Below are 17,550 nucleotides of genomic sequence, written 5' to 3' on the forward strand. Positions count from 1 at the left end.
CTGCCAGTAGTATCCTCTCCCTGATGATGGTCACCAAAAATGTTTCCCCACTTTGCTAAATACCCCGGGGGGGGGGCAAAATCACACCTGTTTGAGAATCACTGATCTAGAATGTGTGGTGGGGGTTAACCAGAGTAGCAGAGCTTTAGGGCTTCTGCATTCTGCCCAGTATTTTCGTTCCCGTGTGACCCCACCAGTAAATCCTGTGTCCACGTGGTTGACGGTCACCTTATTTACAGGGACCAAAAATGCACAGAGTGATTTTTCAGTGTGGTTAGGAGCAGCAGTTAAACCATATGGTGAGTAGTTATTAAGTTAATGAGTCGTGATAAATTGTAATTTTGTATCTTAGTGAAAACATGTTGTATAACATGAGATAATACATTTTGATCAATTATCCTGATGCTTAAACTTGCTGCTGTACAATTGCCACTTCTGGTGCCTGCTAGAAGGAGCAACAAGACCATGGTTTCTCAATCTGTGATAACCTGTTTACTGCTGGTTTTCAGATGTTCCCTGGGTTTCTGTTGACTGACTACTGTGCGCTGGGGGGATTCAGCACTGTTCTGAAGGCTGAATGACTCAACCGGAAGCTTATATTTACTAGATGAAAGGACATGTGGATCTGTGATATATTGGCTCAAAGTGCAGAGTCATAATTAAATATATAATTGTCTGGGGAAGTCACAGTGCAAGAGGTGTGGGAAGGTTTCACACTGTGAGCTTTACAGGAAACACCAGAAAGGCTACATGGGGGGCACGTGCCGTGGAGGGAAGATCTTGGAGGGGATTTGGAGCGTGGTTGGGGTTACTATCAGGCTCAAGCAGGGATACCCACCTGCAGGGCATCTAGGACACCAGGAGAGATGTCAGAAAGAGGGCTGCAGCCAGAGAATTGGGATTGAAGCAGAAGAGTACATAGGAGCCAGAGGTGCATTGCAGAGTTGAGGATGTTTCTCCTTGCTGGATCAGACTGTTGCCAGCGACGGTCTCTTGGTCTTCTGCTGATGGGGGAGGTTTAATGACGTGTGTTTGATTGTCCCCAGTAGTCAGGGATGCTCTGCTTCCCAAACTTTAGTGCAACCACAGGACCACCTGGGGGGTGTTAATATAGATTGCTGGGGGCCACTCCTGGAAGTCTGCCTCAGTAGGTCTGGGGAGGGCTGAGAATCTGAATGGCTAAGAAGTTGATGCCGCTGGCGCCAGTGGTCAGGGGAGCAGACTTAAAAGATCACGGTTCTAGGTGAGAAAATGGGAGGATTTTCCCACGTTGGGCTAGCACTCCGGGCATGTATTGCTGGCTTGAGGCATGGAGCTCTGGCTGGGACTGTCAGGTGTCCCCAAAACTCCTGTCTTCTTCTGCCCCCTAGAGGTGATGGGGAGAGTGTCCTTCACCTTGGCGAGAGCCTGACGTTGGGTTCTCTGGATATAGCTCTGAGATGGAGTCTGTGGAAGGCTTATTTGGGAGGAAGCCCCAGAAGGCACACCTGTAAAGTGAAGGAAGCATGACTGGGAGGCGGGAGAAGACGGTTTGGAACATGCCATGCCATGGGGAGCTCTGCAGCTGAGCTGGCTCTCGAGAGTTGTCTCAGACGGAGGCCGGGAGGCTGCCCATGCCTTTGCTTCTCACATCGCCCTGTCAGTGGCTACAGGCAGCCCCTCGGACCGGTGGTTCCCTGTGGCAGACAGCAGTTCTCAGTGCGGGGTGAGCCCAGCGGACAGTCCCAGCAGTTGTCAGATGACTGTGTAGTGTCCATTTCAGAGAGATACACCTTGAGGGGAAAACTCATCTTCTTGGGTCTCAGGAAATCCAGGCCCAGCATGTTTATGATTTTTAGAGACTTGCAGTCACTTGCTGAAGATTCTTCTTCTCTGCTAATGATGTGAGTCAGAGATGCAGGATAGCTGCTTCTGTGGTCAGAGCGAAGACAATTAGTAGAATTTTCTGGGGACTCGAGTGGAGATTCTCCTACGTTTTCCAGGTAGGTCTCCAGCACTCTTATACTGAGATGTCACACGTTTTCCAGGGTGGTGGGGACAACTCCAGATTGATTTCTGGGCCATGCCTGAGGGAGCCACCTCTGGGAGGGTGCCGGGGCTTTCTCCTTGGACTAGAGGCCGGTCACATTTTCCGACAAGCGGCTCTTGGCCCCGAGTCTGCCTCCATATCGTTTCAGTGTCAGTGGCTTTGTCCTTCCCCATTCTCTTTACCAGGAAGCTCAGAGGCTGATGAATAGGCCATGGGAGACTTAACATAGGATATCATGTCGGCTTTTGTTCATGAACTCACTTCCAATTTCATTTCACTTAACAAAAATCATTTTCTTCCTTTTTTTTGAGTCTCATCATTCTTCTTTCTCAAAATGATCTTGCTCCTTATAAAACACACAGAAATGTATTCAAATATAATGGGAACAGGGACTCCCTCTCATTATACTCTCAGCCTTGCTCACCTCAGGCTAACCACAGAGGGGGTTTGGTGGGTGGACTCCAGTCCTGTCTTCACGTCACACTTCTATTACTTTTATTGTTTCTGTTTCTGTAATCACTTTTTCATTTCCTAGAATCTGTAATATTCCTTGATTGATCTTATATCACAGCAGCCCCCCCGCCTTTTAGAGGATATGTAATTGTCTTGACTTTTTTTTTTTAAAGATTTATTTATTTATTTATACAAGCATTGGGTACAGTCAGAAGCACGGGAGGGTGAGAGAATTCACCAGAGGCAGAGGGGAGAGCAAAGCAGGCAGGCTGATGAAGTACACTGCTGAGGGGAGCAGCGGGTGGCAGGAGAGGTCTGCGTGCCATGTGGGACCCTCGCCTGTGGCCAGGGATCGAACCAGTGCTGCACAGGCTGTGGGCTGCTTCGCAACCCAGCGCTCAACTGCTGCACCACCAGGGAGGCCCGTCTTGACTCTTTTTGAAGATAATTCAGTTTTTAAAAAGTTATCTTCTGTTTCCTGCATTAACTCTGCTTTCTTGGTGGTTCGTTCTTCTGTTCACTATTAGGCCTTTTATTTCCTACAAATGCCTGCTGATTCTTGGTTGACATTTATTTGTCTGCAGGGGTTTCCTTTGATCTTCCCTGTGGTCTCAAGTTTCCTCAACACCTGGGAAAGCCATGATCATGTGGGTAGGCAATGTAAATGTTGATTTTAGGTGCCCTGAGTGTGGTATATGGGTGGATGCTGGAAGCTGGGAACTTGTTCTAGAGAGTGGGATAGGTTCACCTGAGATTGGGGCACCTGTCTCTCTGTAGCCCAGCAGGTATCTGTGGGCAGTGATTCACTTGATTTTGTGCCTCATGCCCACCATAGCAGGAACCCCTCAGTAGATGTCTCACTTTACTTGGAAAATCTCCTTGGCTGTAGCCTGGAGACCCTAAGACCTAACTTAGAAGTCTGATCTCCTCCCTTGCCCAGTGCTTGCGTCCCTGCTGCCTCTCTCCGGGGATTTTCTGGAGTCCCAGTTAGGAAAGTAGCTCTCCCTGAGGCTTTGTGCTGATTCTTTTTTTTTTTTTTAAGATTTATTTATTTATATAAGAACTGGGATACAGGCCAGAGGTGCAGGAGGGTGAGAGGATTCACCAGAGACAGAGCGGGGAACAGAACAGGCAGATGGACTGAAAACACTGCCGAGGGGAGCAGTGGGTGAGACAGGAGAAGTCTGCCGCGCCATGTGGGCATCTCCCTGGCTGGCTGGGAATCGAACCTGCACTACAGAGGCTGTGGACAGCTTCACAGCACGGCGCTCACAGTACTGCGCTCAACCCACTGTGCTACCGGGGAGGCCCCTTTGTGCTGATTCTTTAGAGCTGACAGGTTTCCTTGTCAGTCTGTCTCTTGCTCTTACTTTCCAGCACACTCTCAGTGTTTCAAATCCAGTCTTTTCTAGTTCTCCTTTGAGCTCTTATGAAGTTGTTCCATTTTTATCTACCTGTCTGTCTCTCTGTCCATCCATCCGAATTATGATATATGTGTATATATGCAAATTATGCATATGTGTGTGTGTGTATATGAATGTGAATTATGACTAGTCATGCATCTCTTTTTTGTCATTCTAGTGGAGTTTAGAAGAGAGGAGAGATAAATAGTATGTACTTTGTCAGCCATCTTGTACCAAAATTCCCCTCTCACTGATTTGTTTACTTTTAAATTTTGTGGCAAAAAGTCAGGTAGAAGTAAGCACAAAGTAACCCCTGAGCATTTACCTTTTCCCAGGTACATTCACTCAGGTCTTCTTGTTAGGTTTTTCATAAGAGCAGTACTGGACACACATGTACCCATTTTATAGGTGAGAAAACTGAGACCCCCATTGATCAAGTTACAGAAGACGGCAGAGGTAATCCTGGCCTTTGGACTATACTCTTTCTGCCCATCTCTCTGCAGCTTCCTCGGTGCCAGGTGCAGGCCCCCTGGGGGGTTGGAAAGGTGGGCCATTGTACCTCTTGTTTTCATTGTGCATGGCTGGGCTCTTTTAGGGGCCAGGGCTTTCCCGCTGAGCCTTCTGCCTCGGTTTTCAACTTGAAACTTCATTTGTTAATAGAATGCCTTTATATTACAGCTAATTAAAACGTGCTTATCTCAAAGTTGGGCCTAATTTGCAGAAATGATTTAGAAACTTGTTGGAAATGAATCCAACTCAGTAGTATAACCCAGGGTCAATCTCATGCATAAATTTGATTGTTCCATTGTGCTGTGTTTTGACTTGAACTGAACTTGAAATGCTGGCAGACGGACCCTGGGCCTTTTCTTGCTCATGTATCTGCAGATATTTACTGAGTGCCTACTGAGTGCTACCTGCATGATTTAAGGAGGTCCCTCCACCCACCCCTCATGCTTTCTCTGTTCTCTATGTCCACTTGAACTGTAAGTTAATTTTTATGCAAAATCAGATGGTGGATTCAAATGGGATTTTGAGTTGGATGGAAGTGCCCAGGTTCATGTTCTGGCACTTGCAAGCTGTGTGACTTTGGACCTGTCACTTAACTTCTCTGAACATGTTTTCTCATATAACCACACTTGCATCTCAGGTTTATGGTGAGTCCTCTGGGAGACTGAGTAAGACATTCACTTCCTTATTGTGCTGCTAAACCCTGTTCAGGTCACCTGGTCCCTCTTTGGGCCAACAAACATGGGCTCCTTCTTAGGTTTTTATGTCTTTTATTAAGGAAATTTCCAGTTCAAAATAGGTGTAGTGGTGGTTTGGGTTGGGATGGCCTCTTTTCTCTCTAGTCCCCTTGTTTCTCATTGCAGCTTTCCATAGGGGCCATTTAAGGTTCAATTAAACTTTCAGACCCCACAGACTCACCCCAGGGACAACTGGTAGTGGTGTCCTTGAAAAAGCTGGGACAGGAATTGTAGTCTACCATCGGGGCATTCAATTTGTTCCTCTTTGTGGGAGCAGTTTCTACAGAAATCTCTGCAAAAACTCCACAGGTGGCCAGGAGTGCTCTGCTTTGCCGACTGCTCACCCCCATCCAGGTTTTAGTTCATTTCAGGTGCAAAGGAATGACACCCACATAGGTGATCTTGCACCCTGACTTGGAGGCCTCATCCCCAAAGGACCCATGTCTCTTGTAACAGCTTCATTGTCCTTCAGAGGTCCCTGCAAAGTACTTTCCAGGTGTAAGAGTCACTGAATTGCGTACAACCTAAAATATAGCTTTTTAATAGATATTTATATCTTAATTATAATTCCTTTCAATCCAGAAGCAACTTAAACTCCGGGGTCATTTTTACCATAAGCCAAGTTGCCTGGTCACAAAGTTAACATCCTAAATTTATCAGGTTTCCAGGGGGAGTTCTGCTCGACAGTTACCCATATTCACCATCTTATTTCGCCCTCCCCCCGGGGGTGGTGCTTTTCAGTATCTCTTTAGGAGGGACGCCCACAGTGTGTCCTCTAATATATTCATGCTTGTGTGTGCAATCTGATTGATCTATATAAGAAAACACACAAACTCTGGTCAATAGATATATTTTGGAGTCATGCTGGCTTGGGACCAAATCCTGGCTTTGCAACTTATTAAGAATTCATTCATTCCTTCATTCAGCCATCCAAAGAACGTTTGGTGTCTGTTATATGCAGGGATTTGCAGGAGATGCCAGACACAAACAGGTGATTAAACCTGGTCCTTGCCCTTGAGGAGCCACAGTATTATTTGAGAGAGACAGGCACAAATGAGCAATTCCAAATGGATGAGGGAGCTCCAGGCCAGGCCAGCGAAGGCTTCTCAGAGGAGGGGACATCTGACCTATGCTTGAAGGGGAATCTACCAGGCAAAGAAGGTGGGAAAAAGCATTCCAGATGGAAGGAATAGCATGTGAGCCAGCCTAGGAAGGAACGAGAATGTCAGGTGAGGCTGGAGAGGAGATCACAGACATTGGAGAGCTACTCAGTATCTCTGGACCTTGGTTTTTTCATCTACAAAATGGGACTAACAGCGCTTTCCTATTCATGAGATAATGCATGTTCACACCCCTGGGACAGTTAATTTTCATTCCTTTTCCAAATCTGTCTATGGGTGTTTAAGAGCCAGGCTTTGATTTTAAGTGAGACAGAGAAAAAAGTGACACCCAAGGGGACTGCACCCCGCCCCCCGAGTTTGATGCCTACGTTCCTGCGATGCTCTCCTGCTCGCCGTCCTGTCTCTCCTTTGGATGGAGCAGTAAATGTTTGCATGCCGTCCTGGATTATGCTGTACAGTATCAGTGAAGCACATAATTGTGTTTTCCTAATGGCTCGACATTAACAATAAGCCACGACCCTGTCGAGGCGTTCTCTGGGACAATTTTCCATCTGGCGACAGCCTGCCTGATGCTCCGTTAACATGGCCCGTCATTTGCTGCTTTGTCTTGCTTCTCTGAAAGGTGGCCACCTCCCACCTCCCAGCTGGGAATGCTTAGCTTTCAGTGCACTTTGAAGACATTTACTATCCGGTGACCATAAGTCACACATCAGGATGAGCCCAGGGGACATCCTGGCCACTGTCAAGCTCTTTCTGATGTGTAAATTGGACCCTGTCATTTCTCTGGGCAAAACCATTCGTTGGTTCTCTCTTAGAGCTGCTGAACTCTTAACAACCTATCAGACCTCTGCTTAAGCCTTCCATGGCTTTCCCTGGAGCGCAGATAGCATCAAATGTCTTTTGTAGCTCACAGGTCCTTGTGTGGTCTAGCCCCTGCCTGCTTTTCCAGACTTGCTCCCAGCTGTTCTGTCTGTGGTACCAGGCTCCACACGATGCTGGCATGTGGTGGCGAGCAAAGCCAGTTGAATCCATCCTACCCAGAGGTCTTCTTGCTGTTTTCCAGCACCTCCCCTCCCCCGCTCCCATGCTTTTTTTTTTTTTTTTACTTGAGGGATTTTGCATGCGCTGTTCCCTGTTTGCTTTGCCTGGTGAGTTCTTGCCTTCACACGGCTGGCTCTCGCTCAGCCTTCAGGGCTCAGCTTTATCCGCATTGTCTCAAAGACTCTTACCCCCTAGTTTATGGAGTTACCCTGTTTCTCTCTTGCATTGCTTCTAGTATATATTTTTCCCCATTGCTTGATATATCTGGGACATGACTGGAGTGTTTCTTGCCCCTGGAGAAAGGTCAACTTTCCAATCTCTAGGGTTAGATTGGTTTTCTTCACCACGGAGTCTCCAGCCCCTTTGTATGCTGTCTCCTTTGTAGTAGGTGCTCAATAAAAGTAGCAGGGAGGATGACTGGGTCCACGTGGCACTTCTGTCTTCCAGAGATGACTGTGGTAACATATTCCAGGCTGTGTTTCCAAGAATAATTCAGTCTCCCTCTCTGGACTTGACTTATTTGGGCACAGTAACCAGGAGGATTAAAGACGTAAATGTGTCTGGGGCCAGAAATGCTAATAACTGAGAATTCTCATGATAACAATGCGCCACTCTCTCCTCCAGCTGAGCCTAAGGAAGACAGTTGAAACGGGAGTCGAAAAGCTGACTTCGACATCCTTGTCCTTATGCTTTTTCATCAATGCTTGACTCTGCAGGACAAAGGCTGGCAGCCTCCACCCCCCTGTTTTGTCCACTTCCCCTGTGCCTGCAGGTGGTGACCTTGCCATCTTCGGAGGGAGGCACCACTTGCAGTTGCTTGGTGGCTGGGGCACAGTCAGCCTGGCCTTCAGAGATAAGGAAGTCTCTAGCCCGTGGGAACGCTTCTGTAGAGCAAGCCAGACTTTTCATGACTTCTCTCCTCAAGTGATCACCCCTTTCGTTTTATTAAACCATAGTTTATGAAGAGTGTGAAACCTGCTCAAAAGTTTAGGAGGTGGCAGACGTCACCCAAGACTACCCCCTATGTAGACTCAAGAACAGCATTTCTTTGAAACTTTCCTTCTTAATATTCAGTGTTGCAGTGTTCCACCCACCTGGCCAGGACCCCCGAGCCGGTCTTTCTGCTCTAACAGTCGTGTTGCTGCTTCTGGCCCACCTGCAGCCTGCGCATCAGCTTCCCAGGGTGTCTTCTGCCCTTGGCTCACGTGTGTATCTGCCGGAGCGGTGCTTGCTGCGGCTCCTCTGGCACCTACTGGCAAACTCTACAGGCATGTCTTTCAGCTTCTGCTTAAATGCCACCCCCTCTGGGGGGCCTTGGCTGCTGTCCTGTGTGTTCCTGTCCTCCCCATTGGTGCCCTAGGAGCTGGGATGCTTGCTGTCCCTTGGAGATAGGGCCTTGAAGGCCATGTCCAGGAGCGTGGACTTGGCCTCAAGGGTGGGGAATAGTTGAGAAGAGTCTGTGTGAGATTCTGGGACAATGTCAGATGGGACCAAGAGTGCATGTGGGAGTTCAGTGGGGATGTGGTCACTGTGGTCCAGAAGAGGATTGATGCTGACGCAGGGCTGTGCTGTCCAGTGTGGTGGCCACTAGCCACACGGGGCTATTTCAAATCAAATCAGATTTAGTCCTCAGTTTCACTAGCCACATATCAAGTGCTCTGCAACCTCTGTGGGTGAGCCCTTTTGGGACATACAGTTATAGAATATTCCCCTGACTGCGGAATGTTCTGCTGAACGCTGTGGGCTTGGACTGGGGTGGTGGAGTGGGGTGGGAGAGAAGGCGGATGGGAGATAAGTGGAGGCAGAATGTATGAGATTTGGGGATAGGTGGGATGTGGGTGTGACAGAGAGGGGGTGTCAAGGATGAGTCCCAGGCTGTTGGCTACGGGTCAAAGGTGGAGCAGGTGGGTCCTCCTTACGAGGCATGGTTTGGGTCGCCATGCATTGCCCAGCAGGGTCTTCTGTGTTTACTGACAGCATGATCAGGCCCTCCCGCACAGCTTACTGTCCTTGGAAAATCTTCAGTTGGGCATATTCCGCTCATCAAACCTGCCTTCACTTAGGGTCTAGCATGTGGACCACGAGGTCTTTGTGAGCAGGGAATTATATGTATATTAATGCCGATTTCAATAAAAGGAGTTATGTTTGCCATTGTGGTGTGGCCTGATGCTGTTTAAATGCCTTTGGTAATATCTTCAATCAGTCGGCAAATAGAAAACAGGAAAGTTAGTAATAAAAAATGAATTAGGGCGATTAGCAAAAGGTGAACCGCTTCCCTCCTCAGGCGACAGGCAGAGCTGACCGAGCTTTGCAGGGTGTCTCCTGTCCAAACACGCGTCTGGATTATTGCAGCCTCCGGGGCTGGCCCTAGGGTCCGCTTGGCACATAGGACTTGGTTATTGCATTCAGTTTTGCAAAGGTCATGGACATCCCCTTGGAGGGCCTCTGAGGGGCTCACTCCAGGATGAGGGGTTCACACCCCGGGTGGGGCCTCTGAAGAGGGGCTGCTGCCCTTCCCACTGTTTCTGACTCAGCACCAGCCAGGAGCTTCCTTTCCCAAAGCAGAGAGATCATAGGGGCCCTGCTCTCCCACCCCGCCTCCTCCAGGGCCCTGGAGAACCCCACCCACTCCTCATACTGGCATCTTCCCCAGAGGTGCCCTTGGGAACCTTCCCAGCAGTCTGATGGTGGGGTGGGTCTCCGCAGGCTTTTGGGCATACCCCCTGTGGACTGCCCAACCCTCGCACTCGAGAAGACTTGGTACAGGGTGCATTATTCCCACCGTGGAGAGCGCAGACCTTGTTCAGCCTCACACTAAAGTCACAGGCCAGCAGGGCCCAAGCCCTGGCCTGATCGTGACCCTCTGTGGGTTCCCACCTCCCCGGAGGCTTTCACTGCTCTCAGTCTGGTGCTGTGTAGCCCAGACCCATGTTCTTCAGGTGTGAGCACATCCCAGCCAGTGTTCGTCTATGAGCTCGGTGTCTGTTATCTGCTGCTGCACAGAAGCCACACAAAACACGCGTCTCAGGAGAACTACCTTTTATCTCGCAATCTGAGCTTGACCCGAAGCTCTCTGGGCTGCACCTATGGTCTCTGTAGCGTGCTCTCCTGCATCTGTGGTCAGGTAGCTGGTCACCTGGCAGCCGGCTCACCTAGGATGGCCTCACTCACCTGTCTGGCAGTTGGCAGCCGCTGGAGGTGGTGGGGGTGGTGGCTGATTGCTGGGTCAGCTGTCCCTGTCGTCTCTCGCTCTCCAGCAGGACGGCTCGGGCTGCTTGCGCTGCTCCGGGAATCCCAGCACAAGAGAGAGCGTGCCCCACTGAGCAAGCGCTTTCCAAGTCTCTGCTGGTGGCACGTTTGCTGCTTTCTCATTGGCCAAATGAAGTCACAGGGCCAAACCTGGCTTCCAGGTGTGAAGAAACAGAGCCACCTCTTGATGAGAGGCGCTGCAGCACCACAGCGCAGAGGGCACGTGTGCAAGGGCACCCGGGCTCACCACAACCTGCCACGGTCATCCTCGCTCTTTCAGACAACACACACTTAGCAAGCCCCGCTGGGGGCCAGGTGCTGTGGCAGGACTCCAGGGGGAACAAGAGGGAACAAGATGAACGTAGAGCTGTGCCTTTGTGGCTTCTGGTCACGTAATGAAACACATGAGCATGCAGGTGAAGCTAGAACTGCAGAGTGTGTGAGGACTTCCCTGGCCCTTCAGCTGTGACTGGAGGGAGAGGAGGAGGAGTTAGGTGGAGGGACAGAGGGAGCACTCCAGGCAGAGAATAGCATGTGCAAAGGCCCTGGGGTAGAAGGGACCTGGCACATTTGAGCACCCAGTAAAGAGCCACTTCCTCCTAAGCCTCAGCAGGCTTGGGCAGAGAAAGTCACTGGTTTACAGATGCCCTTAACAGCCTCTGTGATGCAATCTCAGCAGGGAATGGAACTGACTTTCCCGTGGGCATCCAGGGCAGCTGGGCTTGGTGGGCATTGGCAGGAGGGAGAGATTGGCATTCACATGGGCACTCAGGGAATTCTTACGCTGGAGGAGGGATTTGAATGTTGGAAAAGACTAGGGGATGGTGGGCAGGGTCAGATATGTAGGACCAAGGTGGGGGGTGTGTCTGGCATATATCCAAAGCAGGTACTGGTGTGCTGGGTCAAGGGTTTTGGGTTGAGTTCTCTGAGAATGATGTGATAAATCTGCAGGGTGGGTGCACAAACTGGGGGGGGACTCTTCTCCCCAGTCAAACATCAACCCCCTAACTCCGAGCCCTGCTAGGCTATTGTGTCCATGTGCCAGGCCAGGAGGTGTGTCCCAGGTGGGGATCTGAGCATCAGGCCCCCCTGGGGAGCTTCCTGCTTGCTCCCAAGAGCAGCCTTTGATGCCCTGAGCCCTCAGCAGGTTTCCTTAAGGGGCATGGTTTAGGAAGGGCCTGGGGTCACTGGGAAGCAGAGTAAGGATCATAAATGAGCCAGCACAGAGTTGGAAAGTGGGACAAGTCAGACAAATCGGAGTTTGAACCCCTGCTCCTCACTCAATCACTGAAACACTGGTGGAACCGCAAGCCTTGGTTTTCTCATGTGAAATGGCCTGGTCCTGCCCTCCCTGGGCCAGGTGGGGAGGGCTCCTGGGGCTGAGTTAACGTTGGGGCCTTTGCCTCTGTGCAGCAGGGATGTGTGACCGAGAAGGAGAGACCATGTGACCGTACAGTGGGAATGAGGCAAACATGCCTCTTTACTAGGCCCCGGATGTCAGGGAAGTTGTCTTCCTCAGAATAAACAGAAACCATGGCAACAGGGACGTGTCACGTGGGCTGGCAGCCCAACCTGCCAACACCAAGGAGGTGGGCCTATGGCAGAAGCCCACCAGCGTTGGGATGACCCCTGGGGGCCCCCTTCAGCCCTCCCTCCCTGCCTGAGGTAGGACTGAGAAGTTCTAGAAAAATTGATCCTGACTTTGGGTTTCTATGCAACCTCATATTTTATTAATAAACTTTATTTTTCAGTCTTGTCCCAGAAAGCATGTCTTGAATGAGTTAAATTGGAGCAAAGCTCCCTGCTTTCCCTGCTGTTATCTTCTGACTGTTGCCCTGGACCGAGATGCCCAGATGCTGCAGGTGGACACTGAAAAGGCAGCAAGTCTACTCAGAGGGGAGGGCATGGGCCAGTGGGCTCTGCCAGCCTTCCCAGACATCCAGCAGAGTGGTGGCACTAACACCTCACTTACGGAGAGGCTCCCCCTTACCCAGGTTCACAGCTGGTAGTGGCAGAGCTGGGGTTTGAACCCACATCTTCATGCTTCAGAACTCATTTCCACACTGTCTTTGGCTGAAGTGGGGGTCAGCTGCCAGTGTGGCAGGGGAGAAGGCATTTGTCTACTTCCTGGGTGGGACTGCTGGCCTGCCTGCTGCACAGCGGGGTCCAGGATGGTAGTGGAGTTGCCACTGAGGTGGCCTCGGAGGCTAGGAAGCTTTTTCAGCCTCTTGTTTCTACCCACCCTCTTCCTTTGCACCTTCGCAGCAGTGGACATGTGCCCTTGCCTTGGCTAGGAGTTGGTATGGGGTCCCTGCCTTTGCCTGTTGCATCTGCACCCACCCACACTGGGCACAGCCCATGCTGGGGCAAACCCCTTGTTTTGCCCTCAGAACTTCAGGGCCTTAGTGGTAAAATGCATGAATCTATTCAGTTCTTGGCATTGCAGTGGGCATGGGTGGTAGAACCCAGAACCTTAGCTCAGTCGGGTCTGTGACGCTAGCTGTGCACATCTGGGAAGTTATGTAGCTTCTCTGCACCTGATTCCTCTGTAAAATGAGGATAATAATTTCACCTGCCTAACCAGGGCTGTCATGAGAAGCAGTATATATAAACGCAGGACACAGTACTTGGGACAGAGGATTGCGACTATTAGTGTCAGCTTCTGAGTTGTTGGGAAATTAGTGTGAATGTAGCAGATCTTTCCTTGTGTTCGTGGGAAGCAGATGCCCAAAAAGGAACATAGGAGACTGAGTCGCTGTGAAGAGCACCGTCCTCGGGCACTCTCCTGGCTTCTCTGAGCTTCCCTTTGGGCTTGTTTTTGGTCGTCTGTTCACTTGCACATTCAAAGCTATGAAAGTATGTACAAGATATTACAAAATCAGAGCCAAAGAGAATATAAAATAGAACAAATTCTATTGGAAACAAGATGTTGGCCCTGGGCTCTACAGTTACTGAAATCTGTTTATAAATTTGAGCTTCCTGGCAGACAAGTGAAAAGGGAAATAGATTTGCTCCATGATTTCTCCATCTTGGGGGAAGAAGCTTGGCAGGTCCTCAGGGGAAGCACAAATTTATTTGGCAGTTGGAGCTAAAAAGGAATTCCTCTCATCAGGGCCATGGAAATTCTGTTTCCCCAAATGTAAAAACAGGGCATAAGCTCCTGCTCCCTTGCCTTTCTGGCCGATTTAGGGGATTATGTGTATATGAAATACTTGGTGCATGCCTGGCATGTTGTGGATGCTTGGAGACATAGTTCCCATCTCTTTGTGCCATCAAGGCTAGCTGTTGTCAGAGGCTGAAGTCAGCCCAAGCACCCCAAGCCGTGCCTGGGGTACAGTTCTGCTGTTGGACTTAGCTAGGGGAGGGCTCGTGAGATGTGTGTGTGTGTGGGGGGGGCGGTGTTGGAAAGTGATGGATACTAGGATACACCAAGACCAATGGGCACTGTCCAGGGTGAGGCTAGAACATGGTGTGCTGCGTGAGCCTACAGATGAGTGGAGAGCAAGTGAGTGCCATCAGGAGATCCTGTGATACTCTCGTGCTGTCAGACCTGAGTCCAAATTTTGGGAGGGCAGATGGGAGTGGAGTGAATGGGAGGCCTTAGAGCCTAGGGCGGCCTTGGCGTGCTGCCTGACCTGTGGTGGTCAGTGGTGTTGGTGGCGAGGCACGTGCATTAAGCAGCCACGAGGTCCCAGCGGGCGGGAGGATCCAGCAGAGCCTGGAGGCACACGTTGGCTTCAGTCACTTCCCTGGGGCGAGATTTGTTTCATAGAAGCGTGTAGCTTCCCAGCACTTACAGGTGCTGACGGGGGCATCACAATATTGTGAAATTAAGCAGCAAAGCCGACTTCATTACCAGCTTACCTGGCGAGAAAGCAGCCGCCTTAGTTAGCACCGATGGTTGGATATGACAGAGCTAAAATTGAACTTGGCAATTACTGCTTGTGAGAGGTTCTCGGTGCTGTGAAAGGAAGGTTCCATGGAAATCAACCCTGGTAATCACAGGGTTTAAAATTAGTCAGTTACTATTAAGGTTGCTCTGTCAGCAGATGCTTCAGGGTGATGTAAGGGAAAAGGGTAGAAAGTTGGGGTTTGGCTGTCTTGGTTACCAGGGGTTCACCTGCGCAGATTGCTGTTTCACATCAGACAGTAGTGTGAAGACCCGGTGTCTGTGTCACGCTACAGGGGGCCTTTTGAGTGATGGGTCACTTTAAAATCCTCTTCTTATTTGCACGCGCTCTCCTCTTTCTCAGCTTTCATGCTTTTTGGGGGGCTTGTAAGCGGTTGTCTCCATCAGCTTGGTATCTCCCCTTGGAATGTTGCCCTTGAAAAGCTCAGATCTTTACTGACTCCTCTGGGACCCAGAGGAAGGAATTATGTGAGCCCTTAATTAAACCTTGACTAGACTTTCCGAACAACCTTAGAATATTGTCCCCATTCAGCAGAGAAAGTGGGACTGGTGTGTGGTTGGCCGCTGGCTCAGAGAGAGGCAGAAAGAAAAGGGTGTACGGTTTCAATGTGGGCTTGGCCTGGGGGTGTGCACAGACCCTCTTGAACCGGGAGGTGGGAGCTCAAGTGAACTTTTTGCTTTGAGCCTCAGTTTCCGCATCTGGAAAAAGGGCACTTGTGCTCGGCAGGTGTGAGCATTCAAAGAGATGATCCAGGCACAGTATAACCTCAGCTTGGGTGGCCGTGGTTATTACAGTGGTATTTACTGCCCACCTGCTTTGTGCCAGGCACGGGCTCAGACCCTTTCCATAGGTGACAGCCGCTTCACACTCTGACCCTGCAAGGGAGGCTTCTGATGAGTAAAGGGAGGCTCAGAGAGGCCAATTAGTCCAGGATCTCTTGGGGAGTAAGAGGAATGCCAAGATTCAGACTAAGGCAGTCTGGCCCCTGACCTGGCCACCGTCTCTGCCTCTTGTGCTGGGGACACTTGAACAGGAAAACAAGGCTGCCTGGACGAGTCTCTGTGGCTGAGAAGAGAAACGCATTACAACAGAAATATCTTTTCCAAAAGTCTGTGGCTCCTCCACAGGAAGCTGAGTCATCTCTCTTTGTTTTGAACCATAACCATCGAACTGCCTCAGAATCCAAAAAATAAAAATAAAAAGTGCTGAGTTCCTTTAAGGTGCGGTAGCTTCTCCTGGCTCTACCCCAGAAGGAGCTGAGCAGAGGGTCCGTAGAGCCGGAACCCCTTCTGCTCCGCACTGGGTCCCTTGGTCCACATATTTAGTGCAAAGCAAAGAGCACTGCTTCTGAAATCCCACATCCTGGGGGTCGCCTTGCTGGGCCCCAGCTACCCACGCTGCCACACCTGCCCCGGTCTGTCTGCCAGTGGGAGTGGCACTTGCAGGGCGAGTGAGTCGAAGCCGGGAAACTGCCCTCTGACTGCGGCACGGTCCTGGAGTAGTCATGTCCCCAGAGCTCCTCCTTCCAGCATCTGTGGCAGAATCAAATCCAGTATCTTCTGTCTCCACACTCACCCCCAGGTCTTCTGTCCTGTACATGGTGGGGTTCAGTTAGTGTTTGAAGGAGAATTCAGAATTTCTTACACTTGGCTTGGTCATGCCACCTCTACCCTAAAGGGGTCAACTGTATGGTGATGGATGGAAACTGGAATTATGATGGCAAACATACTCTAGTAGAAACAGATATTGCTGCATAATGTGATAAACCAGTGTCACTTCAGTTTAAAAAAATGCTTCCTTCTATCTCTGTATACCCAACCTCTGTGGCTCCTTCCAATCCCAGCTTGAATGACACCATTTCTGCAGAACCCTCGATCAGCTGATGACCCTGGGCTCTTAGGTGTGAGCACCATCTCCTTTATGTCATCATTCCTCACCTATGTATGAACTTGGATGTCTTTGAGGACAGGCATAGGGAGTGGAAAATGTTTTTGAGTGAATGAATACATAACCAAAGATTTTTACCTTTGCTCATTTTCTATGACAGTCAGTTATACCCTTTACTTATAAGAGTCTCTAGTTTCCAGTTAGCAAGCTTAACATTAAAAAAGCAATATAGGCTTGTTTCCATATCAACACGTGCTTATCTATGTCAGGGCTGCATAGTATTCCATTATAAAAAGGACCAATGCCCCATCAATGGATTTTATATCATTTCCATTTTCATAATGTTGCAGTGAAGAAATAACTGTCTTTGCCCATATGGATTTGGGCATAGAGTTCATTCCCATCTAAGCTTATATAAATATGCATGGGAATTTATGGAGCATATGCTTGTACCCCTACAGCTCTTTGACTATATTTCCGAGTGCTCAGGATGTCAGATATTTTCATCCATCTTTCTATCACAGTGCAAAAGCTCGGTGTGCTTGGCTCTTGGCCTTAGCTCTAAGGATGTATACACTTTCTATTTGTTGAACACCTGCTGTGTGTAGGGTCCGGTACTAGGAGGTGGGACCCAAAGATGAACAGCACAGATGGCCCCAGCCATCAGAGAGCTCAGAACCTGTTGAGAAAGGGGGGCAATAAATGGAGCAATAAAACTCATCGAAACAAACAAGCAGACACCACGGGAGGAGTGTGCAATGAAGACAGTAATTGAGGTGAGCATTTTCTGGGGAGGGAGAGCTTTGACCAGGACTCAAAGGATGAGCAGTCAATTGTGTGACGGTCCCAGCAAGTGCATTCCAGGCAGAGGGACCAGCATGTGGAAGACGCAGAAGCAAGACTTCTTCTTTTCTGGAAGCTTTTCTAATCCCCTGGTTCCCTCTTCCTGCAGACATGCTGGGCGTCAGCCCCCTTTGCCACGTGGCATTTACTGTTTCCCAGGCCCGTCTCTCCTCTAGGTAGTTTGTGGTTACGAGTGGTGAGTAGGGGGATGCTTCGCCAGAATTCCTCCCCTTCTGTCCTGGGTGCTCTGAGCGCTGCCATGCTTCCTCAGTAACCTCTGGTGTTTCTCGAAAGTGCAAAAACATTCAAGTTGGTTTAATAGCACCCAGCACATGGGGACTCATAGCTTATATTATCACCATTTTACAG

At 49.8% G+C, this 17,550-nt stretch overlaps 1 protein-coding gene across 1 annotated transcript in view; it reads left to right on the forward strand.

Moving 5' to 3' along the window:
- TOX2 (TOX high mobility group box family member 2) overlaps positions 1–17,550 on the forward strand; it is a 95,952-nt gene that overhangs the window by 6,624 nt on the left and 71,778 nt on the right.

Source organism: Talpa occidentalis, unplaced genomic scaffold, assembly GCF_014898055.3.
Source record: "Talpa occidentalis isolate TD23 unplaced genomic scaffold, MPIMG_talOcc4v2.1 talOcc4.10, whole genome shotgun sequence".
Classification (NCBI taxonomy): domain Eukaryota; kingdom Metazoa; phylum Chordata; class Mammalia; order Eulipotyphla; family Talpidae; genus Talpa; species Talpa occidentalis.